Source organism: Vespa crabro, chromosome 14 (genome assembly GCF_910589235.1).
Source record: "Vespa crabro chromosome 14, iyVesCrab1.2, whole genome shotgun sequence".
NCBI lineage: Eukaryota > Metazoa > Arthropoda > Insecta > Hymenoptera > Vespidae > Vespa > Vespa crabro.
Genome location: NC_060968.1, coordinates 5,474,167 through 5,493,457, shown reverse-complemented (window position 1 = coordinate 5,493,457; position 19,291 = coordinate 5,474,167). Strand labels below are relative to the sequence as shown.

Sequence of the window (19,291 nt, the reverse complement as noted above, 5' to 3'; positions counted from 1 at the left end):
CCGAAGAGAGACAGGCATTTTACATTTCATACATCGGACATGGAAGACTATTGCGAAGGTGCAATGATTTGATGAAATTAGAAAAAGCAAAAAATTGAAGAAGGTGCGGCGATGGACAGAAAGGTAAACGCAGTAGAGAAAAAATAGGCAAGATATCGCTGATACTTTGACTGAAGGCTATCACGTAAATTAGCAAGGATGCTCCCGTAAGATTACTTTCCTTTGATCATGGCCTGCTGTCAAAGCAACGGCTCTTGATGCCAAGGAAAGTAGGTTACGTTATGAGCGCAAGTGTTCACGCTGGTATTTCCTTTTTTTTTTTCTTCTTCTTCTTTTCACGTGCATATTCACCGAATAATAATAAACCTTTGACGTTATCGCTCGCACCTATGCCAAAATATTAACGTTGGTGGTTCCCTTTATGAATCAAAGCAGAACTGCATTTTTCACGTTCCTGATACTTGGCACGTTTTCATTTAAGGTCACAATAATTAATCTCCAGAAACAATGATACATTTAAGGTACTATAAAGTATCATAACAACGGAACACCGAAGAATTCTACGTATTTAAAAACTAATAAGTAGTTTCTCGGGTTAAGCGAAACTCTTTTCCAACAGCTGTTATACCGCGATCACGCAATGTGGCTATAAGCGTGCTTGGGAGCGCAGTACGCTTTTCATCGCGAGATGCAGACTCTAATTTTTTTGTCGGCTGGTCCCGAGGTTTGAATTGCATTACGCGCTTCTGCCCGTATCCGAGTGAAGCAAAACTACATTTGCCGAAGAGAAGTGGAAACCATAAATCACTTGGCTAGTCACGTTTAAGCCAAACTGGAAGACAAATGGCCGGCTAATTTCAATTTTAATGCGTGGATCCGAAAGGTATTGCGTTGAACCGGATTGGATGGTTTTGATTATCATTATAAGACGGCTCTCTGCGGAATGCCGGACATCACAGTGACTAAGAAGGAAAATACTTTAAGTGGAAGAAAGTTACAATCAAAGTTTTAATTCGTTAACTCGAAAATCGATCGTTCTTGTGGAACATCATTTCTTCTGGATGGGCGAGCACGTGGAAACCACTCGGACTTCCTTCGAAATGAATTAATGAGAAAATAGAAAGTACCCGTGGTCATTACGCTTGCCGAGACTTAGTGTTCAGAAAAGATATCCGGGTCAATTAGGCCAACGATAATAACCTGTCGAGATGACAAGAGAGAGATCGTCGAATAAAATAACGAGCGTTTTAAAAGCGTTGATTATTATCGGAACGCGTAACGAGCGTGAGAAAATAGTAAAATGTCACTTTGTTAGAGTTTACTTTTTACCATTTTTTCACCGTTGCGGAAACATACTCCTATAATTTAAATACTCTAAGTCATTGATCGATTGAAATCAAAAGAAACTGAACGATCTGTTAAGTTGCCCGTTTGTTATTCCTTGCGGCTAGTGTTTTGTATCGTTCATAGTTGGCTATCTTATATATCGACAAGAGACAAGAGAGGCTTCCAAAATATGTCTCACTCTTCGATGGAAATAGTTCTTCTTTGCTACTTCCTCTATCTCCTCCTCCTCCTCCTCCTCGTCCTCCTTTTCCTCCTCCTCCTCCTCTTCTTCTTCTTCTTCTTCTTCTTAAACTGAGTTTAGTAAACCATCCTACAAGGCAAAGTTCTGAACGTACGGGTGGCATCGAAGAAGGAGCATAAAGTCGGAGACGCCGTAAAAGTTGGCTAGAGTCAATTTTGCAGTTGAAATTGGTAATACGATTTGTAACGAAATATATAGTCGAAGAGAGCAAAACTGGAAAAAGAAAAGAAAGGTGGAAAAGACGTCAAGCATGGTTGAAAAACGAACCTTGTAACTTTTGTCCACTATCTCTTTCCTTTTTTCTCCTATCCCCATGGATGACATTCACTGGACCAATCCATTCGGAGTTTGGTGTCACGGACACGTCTACCTTACAAAACGTGACAGCCTTGCGGGAAGACGTTGTACGTGACTGTCGTACCAACGAGAGATAGCACAGGAAAGCACGTTTTCGTGAAGAATGCGAATAATTAATTAATTATTACGATAAAAGGCAAATAAGAGAGAGAGAGAGAGAGAGAGAGAAGCGTTGAACGCAGTTGAGTTTGGAGGTCTCACGCACGATAAATTCTACAGCGAGATAAATAAAGCGTCACGGACGGCGTAAAGCGGAGCACAGTTTTACTCTCACATTAGCGTCGTCCGTAACGCAAAAGTATGCTACTCTGAATTTCTATTCAGTAACGAAGACACACAAGGTGTCGCGAAAGCCGCTATTATCACGCTCGGATAACAGACTTAATGTCTGTAGGAGGAAAAGAGAGTAAAAACTTTTGCATTTACGAAAATATGTGAATGCGTGTGCGAACACATTTTGAACGTTTATTTTTTTCCTTCTCTCTTCCTCTCTCTCTCTCTCTCTCTCTCTCTCGGTCTCTCTCTTATATTTTTTCTTTTCATTTTCTTTTACTTGCTCCTAAGAGCGATTTTTAGAATGAACCCTTGAAGTAAGCATTCCTTACAAAACTTTTTAAACGCGGAAGGACGGTGTTTTAGCAAGGCGACACTTCACGTCCCCAGTTTTACTACGCAAATGGCAAACTATTAGGAAGCACGAGTATAATCTGCAAAAATGCAATAATAAGCGGCATACAAAGTGAAAAACGGTCGCGAACTTCTTCCAACCCCTTGACCTCGACCACCCTTTTCTCTTTATCTCTTTCTTTCTCTTCCTGAACCTTCTCATCTCTCCACCTAACAGCGGAGCTACCATAGCCAGTATAATACTCCAAATGAAAACTTACGCTAATTAAACCGTTAATAGCTGGCCGCGCATGTACGTAACGACCTGCGGTGGTTACTTAATTCCGAGAAAATGAAACGTTCGGACTCTGCGTGCATGTAAACACATCGCTCGCCTATCTCCTTTCTCCGTATTCGCGAGAGCGTGAGTATTCGCGCGAGCGCACAGCGTGTTCGTCGTGTGCACGGCCGGTCGTCGCTAGCGAAATCGTACTTTTTGTTCCTTGCACTTTTCGGTGCATTTTTAACATCCTTTCTTTTCCTCTCATCCGGATCTGTGTTTCGTTAAATCTCACGAGAGGTCCAGGCCGCGGGCTGCCGCACATTTTCCTATGTTTCTTTTTTCTCTTATTCCAACTACGTATTAACAGAGCCATGAAAAAGAATTGAGAAAGTGGAATTAACGTTTGTTCGTGTATCGCTAGTATGCGACTAGTAAAAATCTCTGCACGTTTTTTAAAAACCAAATCATTATGACGGGACGACGCGTTGTAAAAATATTAAAAAAAAAAAAAAAAAAAAAAAAAAAAGAAAAAAAAAAAGAAGGTTTAAAAAATGAATGATCAAGAAAAAGTATGTCGGATTACTATTAAATTTATACTTTCTTTACAAGTATTTTAACGATCCAACAAAATCGCGGTATAAAATTGTGCAAAAAAACGTACACGTCCGTAGATGGACTCGAAAAACAGTTGAAGCACAGCAAAGAGAATAATTAAGCCGCATTTCAAAGGAGTTTCGTGTCGCCGTTCTCCAACCGAGAAGCAATCTTTTTCGATCGATTCTCTTCCTTAATAGAGAAACCCTCGCGCGACATAAGAGAAAGAGAAATCGATCGAATATCCCGATGCCTATCCGTGGCAACGTGCAGGGAAATTGAACTTGCGAAAGGAGCGAATACGAATTTGAATAACGCAATTCACCGAGTTAAGTTTCGAAAGAGGCATTAGAATGCAACAGCTGGCACTGTTTCTATCGCTGAAGCTACTGTTCTCATTCATGAAAATCTTCGTTATCGAGGATGTGTCTTCCATATAAATAGTTCATGAAAATAATGTGTATATATAATAAATAAAAGTGAAATTGTTAGAAAAACCAAAGGTAGAAGATTAGAAAGTTTCGACCGAAACAAGTAGTCTTTTTCCTCTTTCTCATCTCGGCCAACCCCTTTTCCGCAGCTTGTAGTCCCTCGAACGGCACTAATACGGAACTTTAATTATCGAGAGTGCCTGCACCGCTCATGACTTTACTTTTTCCGGAATAACGAAAATCTTACAACCGAGAGTTTATTCTCCGCAATTTTTCTTACTCCATACGACGACAATAGGACGACGGTGTCAGACGTAGCAACGTCGTTATCTCATGTTAGTCAAGTAGGATTATTCTGGCATCACCTGAATCTTGTAATGTTTTGTTGCGTAAAAAGAACTGTATCTCTTCGTCGGCATGGAACCTGTGCCATATCTAAACCCTATTCCCATGTTTTTTTTCCTTTAACCTGTCCTTTTCCGTCAGTATTTCTCTTTTTCTAGTTTTCGCTAGCCTTCGCTAGCTCTCCGTGCAACCCCAACGCGCACAGTCGCTTCCTCTAGTCGTGGAAGAGCGACGTCTTGCTAACAAGAACCTGAAAAGATCTCCCAAGTAAGATCGAGGGTGATTTATCACCGTATCCATGGCCCTATGTGCACTTTTTCTATCCTTTTTTCCGCGTGCCACTTCTTTTCTTCAACTCTCTCTCTCTCTCTCTCTCTCTCTCTCTCTCTCTCTCCCTCTCTCTCTCCTTCCACCTTCACGTCATTCCTTTCTGCCCGTCGTGAAATTTACGTGCGCACAACGGGACCAATCACCGATCCCTGTGCGATCGAATCAACCTTTTTCTCGAATAGAATTACTTCGATACGAGGAACAAATCTCCCGTCTCGACTACGTCGAGATAACTATATGGAAAATTCTATAAATCGAGATTCAGTAAAAAAAAGAAAGAGAAAAAGAGAAGAGTTCATCGAATGATTATTTCAAGGGTAGGCAGGTGAACGATATTTTTACAAATTAGTTCCTTCCGTACGATTTTTACATTTTACTTGAAAACGAGTCAATTGGTTACATTTACGAAATAAAAAAAGAAAACCTCGGTTTCGTAGAGAAGCACGCACAATGTCCCCGACAAAACGGATTCGTTTCAATCGTTCTTAATCGAGTAAGTTCCGCATATAGTCGTTTGTTCTGATCCAGTCGGTGTGGGCTATTCCACGTGTGACCCAGTGGAGAACACAATGGTCGCTGCTTTTTTCCCTCGGTTCGTTGTCAGGGAGCACTGCCTGTGTAAATACGATACGGCACTCGCTTTTCGTGCTTTCAAGCACAGTTAAAAAAAGGAGAAGGAGGAAGAGAGAATGGGACTGGGTTGAAAACAGCGGAAAGAGTAGAAGATATAGATGGAAACGGTGAAAGAGCAGCGGAGGTCAGTTCGGTCGTGAAATCGAAATTGCCTGACTCGGTTTTCAATTTACAGTTTGTAGGATGGTACTTGCCTTGACTGTACTATGCGGAAGACCCGCTTAAAAATAATATTTTCTTTCTACAGTCTCTCTTTTTCTCTCGCATTTCTCCCAAGTTTTTTACCAAGTTTTTGCCTCGTGCGATCGACGTAGAGATCCTCGTAGAAGTCAGACGGGAAGACAAAGAAGAAGACAAAAAAAGAAAAAGAGGAAAAGAAAACGAAAAGAAAAAGAGATGTGAACGAGAGAAGCAATATAAGCGAACGATCGGTGATGTTCTTCGAAATCTACGGAATTAAAGTTCGACGATTTCTTACCCCGGACAGCTTATTAATACGATTATCGATTTTAAGTTTTTTCTACGTTCAACGATCGATAACTCCAGCCACATCCGTAACTTGACTTATAGGAGGAGGACTAGAATTGGCAGGGCGGAGAAAAACGGACCGGCTTGATTGCTAGGCCGATCGCAGACAGTGATTTGAGGCAATCTACCGGGTTCTTGTTACTCCTGACGACGAGTAATAACTGTAATGGGAGACAGTCTTCGAGGGTTACAATCGTTCTTCTTTCGTACCTCTTCTTCGATCTCATTGTCGAATTCGGTTAGCGAGTTTGCCCGTTTAAATCGTTCCTACAGAATACGTGACGCGTGGAAATGGCAAAAAAAGTGGATTTAGGAAAGATTGATGGATCGAATGACTCTTAAAACTTTAAACTTTTATTTCCATTCTTCGAAGAACCTATTCTCACAAGGGATCTGATCTTCCGATCATTCGGAGTTAATGGGTGGGTATTAATTAAAAAGAAAGACCAAATCATCTAAAAAGAAATGTTCGAAAACGTAATATAAATGATTCTTCTTCAAAAGAGATAAATTTTCTACATGAAAATAGTATCGTGCAAGTAACATCGTGCAATTTAAGCGGCTCATTTTAATCCCTTCGATGAAGAATGTTGCAATAGTTTCGATGCGAGTCTCCAAAGTTTCAGGTTTCGCACATACCTACTGCATAAACTATTTCCAATATAATACTCATTGTCGTAGAGAAAGCGATGAGGCCTCTCTTACATTGCATCGAAGGAACCGTTATTTTCATAACGGCGGGCGACGTCGTTTGTGCGAGAAGGCCATCGAGAATACGGCGACCATTTGTATCGTTATAGATATTCGTCGAGACGTTCGCCGAGATCTCCTTATCGTAAAAGCGGAAATGTACGAAAAGCTGTATTCCGACTGTTCTGGCTTTTTCCGGCCTTCCTTGATATTCCTTTCCGTTTGTTTTCACTGCCGATAATAGCTGAAGAATTTATGTGAAGCAGGTACTACCTCGATCTTCGCGTGATTTTTAGCTTCATTTTTTCCCCGTCATATTAATTCTCTGTCCGTTCTTTCTTTTCCCTTTTTTTTCCTCTTCCTCGAGAAGGAAGAAATATTATTAGGCATCAAGTGATTTCCAAAGTATCGGATGTAACATTCAGATTAAAAACTCCAAACCAAATGAAAATTAAAAAATTTCGCTCGAAATACACTAGTGACAATTCAAACAATGGCACAGAAAGTCAGACGGTCGACTTAATTACATTTCCAACGAAATGTTAAATATCTGAAGCTTATGTACATTGTAGCCGGAGGTCGGTATAAAAATTAGCGAAAGTTTTGTTTGACATTCGCGTATGCAAACATACATTTCCACTTCTACTAGTAGGCAGTATGCGGAGAAAGTGAGACAGAGGGAAAGAGCGGTCTCCGTGCTGTTAGAGTTAGCTTTTGTCCTTTAGAAGCTTTTGTCCGACATTCTTTTCCTAGACTCTTATATTTCGCGTTTTCCAATACAATTTCTCTCTCTCTCTCTCTCTCTCTCTCTCTCTCTCTCTCTCTCTCTCTCGTGCTCTCTCTCTTTCGTTTAGAACAATTTTTCGCGTTACACTTCATTTACCATCGAATCAAACGCGATATCCCATTGGAACGAACGAAATAATATCGAATTTATATGGAGCTTGTATCAAATATAGGACACGAGAATGAAAATGATTTAGTAAAAGTTCATTCGCTCGATCGAATACCGCGACTAGTCGTTAAGAATAATAATTACGATCGTATTATAGGAAAGAGTGAGAAGAAGAGTAAAGAAAATAAAAAATCGTACTGATGAGTTTAATGAGCTCACCATATTCATGAATTTTCGCGGGCTACGACTTTATTGCAGGAAATGATAGGGTGAAAAGAGAAAGAGAGTGAGAGAAGAGAAGGATGGTAGGGATGAGCGTCGCCGCGCGACGGGTCTACCTTTAAACAGAGCCATCAATCTTAGCTTAATGAACTCTTAATTATTTTGAGGACACGGTAGAGCGGGAAGGCAAACTGCCCGTATAATGGAAGTGCAAAATGTTCGCAACCAGCACCGCTATATGTGAGCGTGAACATCAGGAGGAGGAAGAAAAGCTGCGGTTCGGAGGTGCTATTAGATAAATATAGGGAGAGAAGGCCATCGCCGGGAAAACAAGGAAAATGAAAATAAAGGACACCGCACAACGATTCTCTCCTTCTTAAGCACCGAGCCAACTCGGAGGGAAAGGCATACTAATGGAGAGTTGAAATATTTCTGAGAGTTACCAATAGTGAAGGGATCAATGAACAAATCAAAAGGAGAAAAAAAAAATCTAACACACTCTACGTATTTGACATTACAAAAACATACGGAGAACAAAGAAAAATCGATCATTGTTATGAGCAATTCGCATAATAGAAAATATCGAAAGGAAGAAAAAAGTAAATACGTGGTGCTGTAAGAAAAAATTAAAAAAAATTCCGTGGCTCGAGTCGCAAGCGGCTTATAATATACACCGCGAAAATTACGTTGCCGCGCTCGTAGGCGTAACTTTGAAAATTACGCGAGTAGGGTATAAAAAGTTTCGGTGGAGGTGATCTAACTACTACGAAGTCAGTCCACGATGTGGTCCTTATTCACCACCCTCATGGGAGTTTGCTGCAGCACGGTTATTACTAGGAGACTTGCCGGGACTAGGCTTGCCGAACGTGCCGGCGAAAAAGTCCCTCTTTAATACGTCGAAAATTCAACAGAGTCTCATTTATATATATATGTGTATATACATGCACGCATACATATATATATATATATATATATATATATATATGCTGATGCACCTATACTAGAATGTAATCGAAGAGCGTTTGATTCTAAGCGAAAGAAAAACAGTTTCTGTAGATCAAGACTGAAAAGATCGGAACACGACAATGAGAGGAAAAGTAGACGATCGTCTTCGTTTGCCCAATGCTCTGACCCAAATTTCACCGCAGTTTCCGCGTCGTTGACGTAGCACCGGAAAATGTTCTGCTAGCTTTTCCCTAACCCATCCTCATCTCCTACCATCATTCTCTTTTCCTTTCTCTCGTTGTCACCGTCCTTCCATCGGAACTTTCTTCGATTCGCATTTTTATGCTGATTCAGATCCCGATAAAAGAAAATACGCATCCCAAATTCTGATTCTTGAATTTATCCAAGACTAGAACAAGTTAGGTTAATGCATTTTACAGTTAGATGCAATAAAATTCTATTGCCGTGATAATGTCAGAGCAATTCCAATTGACGGTAATACAATGGATGCTATTTTATAGTTTAAATTTCGAAATAACTGACTCTCTTTAATTAAAACCAGAGAACTATTAGAATTAGAGTGCCACAGGAAAAAAATATTACGAGCGATCGTTAATTTAATGTCACCGACATAATTTTGAGAAGCACGGACTGGAAACCACCGAACGAATAAGTACCTAAATGAATCCAAATAATCCAAAGTGGTCGTTTCGGAGAATCGAAGGACGATGTATCACGAAGACGTGTCTATTACTAGCGCATTTTGCGACATCGTTCGTTTCACTCCAGTTTCTCGAAATATCTAACGATAAAAATGATATTGTCTTCGATTCTAATTCCAAGGATAAAGACGAACATCGTACCCCACTTGTCCCAGTTCTTTTGAACATAAAAATGTATAGCTCGTATATTTTATCTCGTTGTATTTCCTAACTCATATGCGTAAATAGACATGTGTCCTGAAAAAAAAGGAAAAAAAAAGAAAAAAGAAAGAAAGAATACTGTCGCACCTGGGAAGGCATACTACTCGATATGCGACTGCGTACTCTTCATCGAATAAAATGTTACGTCAGCCATCGAACGTTCGTCAGAAAGTCAGCCTCGTTGGCTGACGGATACCGGGACTGGTCTGCCAGCCTGATAACGAAATTATCTTAATCCAGAGCGATCGATTGACAGTTAGTCGATTGCTCGGCATTGCTAGATGGTTGCGAGGGCTGACGGCAACACGATGTCCAATGTGTGAGGCACACGGACTCCAATTTGTGCCTCTGAATGCTTCGTAGAGAACTCCGACGGCAATCCTTTCTACCTTTTTCTATTTTCCTCTTTTTCCTTTACTAAACTCTCATTTTTCTCAATGCACTACGTTCTTGTTAACTTTCCGATTGGAAAGAAAGACAATTTTTTACGAAATAATAACTACGTAGAGAGTTCATTATGCGTCTTCTTCCTTTATCGAACACTTACGTCGGCACGTAAACGCAGATCTGATCATTCAGACGCTTACTCTGGATGCTCCTCATTCTTAGATCAAACATTGTACGACTTTTTCTTGATTAGTATTAATCGTTTATATTAACATATATTCTACAAAGAAAATACGAATTGAAAGTGGTACAAACGTATCGGGTAATAATTGGGAACCCTTCCAGCTTTACATAGTCCGAATAACGAGTGCAAATTGTATTTCCCATTCAATTATGCTTTTTTTCTCGAAGCTGATTAGGTTCTATAACGAACGTTCCGCATGATCACGTAATTGTAGATTGGATTGGATGCATTTGTTTCACGCGAGTGGATTACTTTCCCCACACGTCGTATAGCAGTAACGATACGGAACGATACAGAACGAACAATTAGCTCGTAATTAACTTTATTAAATTTCTCGCAATGATAACGAATTTATCGACCGTGCGTTTACGTAAATCTACACGTTTCCAAGTAGTCATTACGCGAATGTCGATTCGATTGAATGTATCGCGTGTAAAGGCTTTTAAAGCATCAAGTTGATGTTTATAAGACGTAAGAGTCTGCAAATGTAAACGTAGCGAGTTATTAATCAGTAACCTTGTCCCCATTTAAACATGAGAAGTTCAGTTATACGAAGGACGCCTATATAACATTGAACAGGATCGTTATACAACTGTCTGATAAAAAAAAAAAAAACAACATTGAATTATGAATAACTATAACGGCTTATCGGAACGTTACACAACTTGTGGTATTTACGTAAACATATTATTGAAAACCAATAGACTATGAATGAAACGTTCTTAATTGGTACCGTCGACAACAAAATAGTATAAATCAAAGTCTAAACAGGAATATAGTGATATAACGTATTATGTTTACACGTTAAAGAAACCTAGTATTGGACGTACGTGGACTGGTGGCCTAGAGAATAAACACCGTATTGATCACAACCTGAACGTAGTTAACTACCATCTTGATACGTTCCTTGATAAATCAAGAAATCCAACACAAATTGGATTATCCAACGGAAAGGAGGCAAATATTAGGATCGCCGTTGGAAGAACCACTGACGGCCTTGGTATAAGACTAAAATAGAAATGTCAGACTTGGAGGAGAATAGGATGAAAAGAAGGAGAGAGAGTAGGAGAAAACTTTCCTTGACAAACGTGACACGCCGAAGTGGAAGCACGTAGCAAGCAACGGAAAATGGTTGGCGCATTGCTTCAACTGGGGAAACGGCACTTGCAGATCTCCGAGCAATGGACGTGCTTCGCTACAGGGATTTATTAAAGTAATCTGCTTAACTCTGGTGACACCGAACCGGCCCCTAGACCGTTCTCCTTCATGCCATTCTAGGTTTCAGAAAGATCGAGAGAGAGAAAGAGAGAGAATGAAATCCTGCCTTACTCTACACTTCCACTTCTCTTACCCTATTCTCTTCTCTTCCTCTTATCTCTTTCTCTCCATTTCTCTGCAAAGTACACTTCTTTCTTCCTTTCCCACTGCCCCAGTATTACCACAGTGAGTGCGAGAATTAGATATTTTTGCTCGTTAACGGACGAATCTATGAACTTCCTGCCAAAGCGAATCTAACTTTATATTCTCTTTTAGTTTGCTTCGAAACGTCATTTATCGTTTGACCAAATCTATGTTCCTTTGAAATACGGGAGATGGGAAGCAGAAAGAGACAGGAGAGAGAGAGAGAGAGAGAGAGAGAGAGAGAGAGAGAAAGAGAGGAAAAAGTATGTCGAATATCCGAATAGATTACTATGTTAGCAGAAGCATCACTGATTCGACTATATCACCAATTTCATTGGAAGAGAACCTTCCCTTGTGTGACCAATCTCCTCGATAAAGATCGATCACTATTCGATGGGAGTGCATCTGTCGTAATGTTCTGGAAAGCTTTCGGAATGAGGCCGTGCATAAAAGACTGTACCCAGTGTCTACCGTGTGCCGCTGACGTGAAAGATTCGCGATTGAAGCAGAAGGCATCGATCATCGCTTTCAGGACATTGCTTTGATCGGAAAGTACATTTGCGGCTGTTTTCGTGCCGACATAAATATTTCCTCTCTCTGTTTCTCTCTTTCTCTCTCTCTCTCTCTCTCTCTCTCTGAGTCTTGAAATACATATTTACTTTTCTTCCTTTGCTATGAGATAATCCAATTTATTTAACATCGTCACCTCCATTATTGTAATAACAGTGAATTTCAATAGAAATAGATTGCCAATGATAAGTTGACGGCACCAAAAGCCAACCTTTTTTGAGCACTAAGTTACGAATGATTTTTCACAATAATGATTTATTTAAAATCTTTGCAAACACAAACGAAGTAGGGTCGTGGGAAATCCGATGAATGAACATCGGCATGCACGATGAAAATCCCCGGTAATTTGAACGTCGACGAAACGTAGGCAGCGTGTTGGAGGAAGGGCACACGGTAGCTTTATTGCGAATTTATGCAATGTTTAGCCGCATGACCAATTAGAGACGGGGCAACCATTGCGGCTCTCGTAAGGCGCGCCACGGCCGCGCTATGCCCCTGGAAAAATTATGCTTATGCATAACCACGGTGGCGGCTTTATGGTAATATCGTGGTCCGTGCTGAAATCTTCTATGCGCATACATAGGCGCGCCGTGTTTCGAATCTCCCCCTCTCCTCCTCTAGCTCGCGCTCTCTCTCTCTCTCTCTCTTAACCCCCTCCACAAATCCGTGCTAGTGGTGTTGGCCTCGAGCGAGCCGCACCATTCGAATACATTACCGAAGCATCTCTTTATTTAGTGGGGTCCGCTATCGCGTGTATTCTTGCTCTTTCTCTCTTTCTCGATAAAAGTTTGTGTAGGTGTCCGTTCGACCATGAAACTCGACTATACACAGAATATAGATAGCCACCACACCACCTGTGCGTTTACTCTTTCGCTGACTCTGTCTCCCTTTCACTCTTTTCGCCTTACTCTATAGATGCGTCGTTGAATAATAAGTTTATAAATTCTATAGAGCGAGCGAAACATTTCCATATTCAAAGTAAGCGCACCGTAACTATTACTCGAGCGTTATTCCTGTTATTATCACGCCGGAAATATAAGCATTAGAAAATGAACAACGAGTACGCGCGTGGCCTTCTCGATCGCTAGGAACACGTCGTTCTCTCGTAATTCCGAACATGACTCTCATTTAAAGACAGTTAATTTAAGAGTAAGAGAGAAAGTGAGAAAGAGAGCAAAGGATTTCATGACGGTGGTAGCGGTGGTAGTGTTTCCTAGTATGACAGAAAGACGAGTTGGTTGAACAGGCCGACACATTCCGACGCGGTGATGCACAGGAGTGGAACGGAGAGGTCGAAGGTCGAGAAGGAACGGTCTAACCGCTCTTAGAAAAAGCTGAAGAATATGGCCGTAATTACAGTAAAACAGTAGAGCGTAGTTTCTGCGAGAGCAATCCCGCACTGCGTCAACCGGTTCCACTTTCCAAACGCGGACATTAATCATTCCGCAAAATAAATGTTTCGAGTTTTCCTGCCTCTTCTTTCCCTTCCTTCTTTCCTCGATTTATCCCTTTTTATAGTAAACCGGGCCATGTTTAAAAATAATCTCACATTGGAGTTGGAAGGAATGGAAAGCGAAAAAAAAACGAAAAACAAAAAAAAAAAAAGAAAAAAAACAGAAAAAGAGAAAAGGGAGGAAACGAAGATGAAGTTCTCGATGATGAATTAATCGAGAGTTCCATGGGGTTTATGCGCAGGATGTTTTGTGGGTTGTCACAGTTTTTTTTTTCTCGAAGATGGATTAACGCTCTCGACTCCGCGAACTGGAAAATATTGAAACGAAAGCGGGCGAGCATCAGCAAGCACCGAGATCCGTATTTTTCTTTTGATTCTCAACATTTGGAACTGAGACAGACTTGGAAAGTTCATTGGGATAGAAAAAGAAAGAGGAATGTTACGGATTTAATAACCGTTCCCTTGAACTTCACATCCATGAAATAGCGTAAAAGTACATTTAAACTTGTCTACCTTTACAAGGAATTTAATTAAAGAAACTTCTAATTCTTGTCAGGCCACCTTGCCCATTCCACTTTTCTGCTTCAAACTAAACGAGATCTCCTCGTGTCTATTCTTTATTAAACCGATTCGTCCACTTTCGACGATCGACGTCGAACACTTTATGTCTGGGAAAATTTCTTCAAGGAGAAAGAAAAATCTGATCGTCAGAACCTACGAGAAGGGGGAATCTTTCGTCGAGAAAACTGGTTCCCTTCCACGTTACTACGAGGAACGTATCGAGAGCGAGCGAGAGAGAGAGAGAGAGAGAGAGAGAGAGAGAGAGAGAGAGAGAGAGAGAGAGAGAGAGAGAGAGACCGAGAGAGATAGGAGAGAGAAGGGCAAAAAAGATAAAAAGAGAAAACTGGAAATAGAATGACCAGAAGGGTTGGGATCGGCCGACGGGTGGACAAACGATATAAGATTCCACGCGGAAAGATGTTGTAATAAAAGGAACGGCTGACGCCGAGAAGAAAAAGAAGAGGTAGATGAAAAAGAGAAAAAGGGAGAGAAAAGAGTAGTGGTAGCCACTTGACGAGCTCGCTTTTCCTTTACCTCTGAGACTCTTCTCTTTCATCGCTCAAACGTTACACCCTTCGTCCGTCCACCTGACCCTCATCTAGCTATCTTTCTTCGCCCTTCTTTACCCGCCATCACGCTAAATGTGTTTTATATGACGGTCGACCGTAGTTCTCCTCCAAGCCAATAGGCATCGTTTAGGCGAACTTGCGCAACGCGCGCACGTCCCGATATAATTGACACCTAACCATGTTTATTCTCTCATCTTTTAATACGGATATTAACGACAAACAAAAACTGAGGATATTGAGCATGATCGATGAAATCATTACTTTGTGAAAGTTTAATAGCTGCACCGGTAAATAAATTCCTGCATTTCCGTTCAATTCACCAGGAGGATTCGAAGAAGAGAGAGAGAGAGAGAGAGAGCTTATTTGATCGATTGTATTATCGCCCCAGACGGATAAAAGGATTCGAGTATTTGAAGGAAATAATCTCTTCAATTAATCACTACGAAAGCTTTTTATTTCGATATAAATGACTGAGCGCGCGCGTAGCTTCTATTTGACGAAAGGAAATAAGATCTCTTTCTCTATCTTTTCTCTACTTTCAAGATCCTTAGTTTACCGCGAAGCTTTATTTCGTAAGACCCTCGACGATAATCTTGAAGAAGGTGAGAGCTGATCGAGTCTCCTTGGTTTCTTCTCTCACGACTAACCGAACAATGCCATCACCCTTCTCGCCTTCAGCCACGCGAATCTTCTGGTTTTTTTCCTTCGAATTTACGTTTTAATAATGTGCGAGAGGCAAAACGTCACCGTCGACGTATACGAATTACGCGGTCGGCAGAATGCATCATTACGGCGCACAATGCAATGTCCATCAAGTCCACCCACCCCACTGTCGGAATATTTCTCAACACCCCTTTGCACGGCCATCTAGAGGTGACGCGAGAAGGGTGGCCAAAGAGGAAAAAGGAAAGAGGATAGAAGAGGAAGGGTGGATGAGAGAAGCAGAGAAGAGCGTGGAAAGAGGACAGGAAGGAAAACGAAGAAAGAGAGATAGAAATCGTGGTATGTTTAGAGAGAGCGAGACGGGGAAAAAGAGTCGGCGGAGGGGAAAGGGAAGAGGCAAGGGAAAGAAGGAAAAAGAAGGGAAAGAGAAAGAACATCGTATTACTACCGTTGCGCTGGCGCGCAGAACTCGACCGTAGTCGATCTTGCGGAACATTTTAATGACAGCAGCTTACCACGCGCATTTAACGCATCCGCAATCGCTCGTCTTGGTTAGCGGAGCATACGCGCGCGTTCATCGAAACAACTCCCCAACGAGCGAGCATCGCGCCATCCCTCGCTTGAGGACAACCCTCTCACCTTTTTGAGTTCTTCTCTCCTTCCAATTTCGCCCTCTTCTTCATCATTTTCAAACATTTACGCTCGACCTCGCTTTACTGTTTATAATGCATACTCTTTTACTTTTATTTTCTCCTTTAAGCGGTCCAACAAGAATATATATTATAAATTATTATGAGAAAAACGGGAAAGGTTTCTGTCTTTCGCTCTTTACCAAAAGAACCAAGATACGCAAGAATAGATCTTTTACGTAGTTATCGTCGATACTATGAACAGGATAGACTATGTCCTGTATATGAGCATATACTCGGAGATAGATCGAGGAGTTTTCAATTTGGGCACAAAAATGGGTGCATGTCGCCATTTAACATCTTAGGAAATTCATTTCTTTCGACTCGAGAAATATATGAAAATAGAACTATTCGATATCATATCCTTCGCATCTGAATATTTATACTGGTTTTTTTTTCTCTTCGTATCCATGTATAAACAACTCGAAAGAATCGAGAACTTTTTAAAAAGACAACGTTAAAAATGTGGAAAGGAAAGGACTGTTATCGGACTAAATTTTCGCACAATGTTTCCCAGGAGCGGTTGCATATGGGAGGAAGAAAGAGAAAAGGAACAAAGAAAAGAGAGAAGGAGAGAGAGAGAAAGAACGAGCGCGTGCGTGTATGTGTATGTGAGAAAGAGAGAGAGAGAGAGGAATATTTGCAGAGGTAAGAGCTTCCGCGAGAGTCGAACAAAGTGGTCCTAATGGCGCAAAAACAAACTCTATCTTGCAAAAGTTGCGCCGCAGTCGACGCAGCACCACCCGGCCGACGACGAGAAAGAAGTAGAGGAGGAAAGTCGATGGAGGTGGTAGAAAGAAAAAGAAAGAGAGGGTAAGAGTAAGAAGAGGAAGGGAGTAGTCGGTCACCACCACTGCCGACGACGCCAACAACGCCAACAACGACAACGACAACGACAACGACGACGACGACGACGACGACGACGACGACGACGACGACGCCGTCGACGACGGCGACGGCGACAGGCATTTGTCACCGTGCCCCCCATGCGAGCAACGCCTTCCGTTTATGTAAACGTACAGCCACGCTGATGTTTACCTCTTTGCAAACCTAATTTTAGTTCCCTCCGGAACGAGAGACGGTGTGGAACTTCTTCGGTACCCTCTTCTACTTCTTCTTCTTCTTCTATTTCCTCCTTTCCGTGAGAAGAACTTTCCGTTTTCCTTCTTTCTTTCTTTCTCCGTCCTACTTCAAGCCCCACACCTCTTTTCCTTCTTTCTTTCACTTTTCTCCAAGTTTCGCGCGCCATTGCGATCTTTTACCGTGCCATTGGGAAAGCAGAACTCACAGTTTCGGGGGGGGGGGGGGGTCTTTCTGATAAAACAATTTTCCAGAAGGTCGTGAGGGAGAACCCCCCGTCTTCCCTGAGGCTTGGGAATATAACGAGATTCGCGGAAGGAATGAGAGACCTAGAACGAACGCGAAAATTTTTCCACTTTGACGGGAGTAGATCTCCGTTGCTCGATATTTTCAAATTCTCGCAAACTATGTACATATAAAGGAACCGTAAAACTGTAGGAAGAAAAAGAAGAAAAGAGAAAAGAGGAAATGTGGTGTTGAAAGTCCACTGGTCGAGCACTATAAATTTGATTCACTCTCTTTCTCGAGTCATAATTAACTTCCCGGTCGACCATTCAACGATACACATACCTACCCTCCTGCCCCTTCGGATACTTTCGTCCCCTTTTTTTCTTTTTTCTCGCGGTCCCTCTTCTACTACCCTCTTCTCAGCACCCGCCCTCTCTTCCTCACTATCACCCTCTCAAAGAACCGCATTATTTATTACAAGGCAAAGGGTTGGCGGTGAAAAGAGAGGGCAGTAAAGAGTCGGTAGGATCGACCGAACCTGGTATATAAATTATGCATTTTCACGACAGCTTTATCGCTTACTTCTTTCTCGTCCTCTCATTGTCGTGTTGTCACAGGCAGACCTCTTCTGTCCTTTTCTTCTTTATAATCCATAAATCCAACAAAGTCACGTCTGAGTGTAGCACGCGCAACGACAAAGGCAACAGCAACGTCAACGATGATGGCGACTTATGGAAATGGTAACATTTCTAGAAAACCTCTGCCGCCGGCTCAGTTTCCTTTCATTTCGTCCTTTCTCCATGTCCATTTCATCTTTTGTCTCGAGGATTCACCTTATGCCGCATAACACTCTCCGTCGTACTTTACCGCTTTTTTCGGTTGTGCCTCTTTTTTCTTCTTTTCTTCTTCCCCCCCCCCCCCGCCCACACCCCACCCCTTTCATAAGCCTCGTACATGAAAAAGCACAAAAACCTTTACTAGTGGCCGTAGAACTCGAGCAAAATATCTTCGAGAAGAATGTAGAAAACGCGTTAGCACTCTGGACTATTAAGGTCACCAACATCTTCCGTTGGTACGATGGCGAAAGATCGATCGATTTTCTCGCGAACAAGAAACGAATCAAAGACGTAGCTAAAAGAAGATTTAGGGATAGACATCGCTAAATCGGAAAACAAATGGAAAGGATGTCTTGAAATCGTGGACATCCTCCTGAGCGACCCCGGAGAAGGATTAATGAATTTTCTTGAAAGTTCGCGAGCGCTGATACGGTCGAAATATAAGATAAAAGGAATAAAGTAAAGGTGTCTAAAATGATCGTATTTAATCTGCAAGAAACTAGAGAGAACAAGGAAAATATGGCTAACGAAGGAACTCAAACGTACTTCTCTTTCTCTTTCAGCGTAAGCAACATCGAATTATGCTGCACCATTAGACGTTCTCCGTTAGTAATTTCTTATGAGGGAAGCGACGCGGCTTCTTTTTACGCGTGCCTCTTTTTTCATTCCTTTTTTCTCGTCTTTCTCACGGTGCAGCCAAAAGCCAATTTCCTCAACGTGCGCCAGAGAGCTTTGTAACGTAGAGTTATAAGTAATGCATGCGATGTAAAGCGAAACGCGAAGTTTCGTCCAGGACGAGAAAGATGACGGTACCAAAGGCATCTGAAGCGAATAAGAAAGAGAGAGATAGAGAGATCTCGTATACACACGTGATTATACTAGATGAAAACTGGACAAGTCTCTACAATATCGTCGGAATATAAACAGAGAAAGAAATAGGATGAGGGAGGAGGAGAAGGAGAAAAAGTGCAAGCATTGAAAAGACAAAAAGATATTCGTCTCGTCGGATTTTCTCTTCTTCGATTTTTTGAATTAATTCGACCCCTTCCACGCTCATGAAAACTATAGGTAATCGACGGAAGTCCGATCCTTCTATCGGAAAAATCGAATAATCCTTTCTGATCAATCAGGATCATGGTTTTGTCTCGTCTCTGAATCCTTGCGACGGCAAAAGATAGAACGAAAGGAGAGCGGCTTGGCGTCGGCTGCAACAACGACAACGACAACGACAACGACAACG

At 41.6% G+C, this 19,291-nt stretch overlaps 1 protein-coding gene across 3 annotated transcripts in view; it reads right to left on the bottom strand.

Annotated features, from left to right (window-relative positions):
* LOC124429223 (CUGBP Elav-like family member 4) overlaps nt 1-19,291 on the bottom strand; it is a 462,839-nt gene that overhangs the window by 343,995 nt on the left and 99,553 nt on the right. The gene's annotated exons all lie outside the window — the stretch shown is intronic.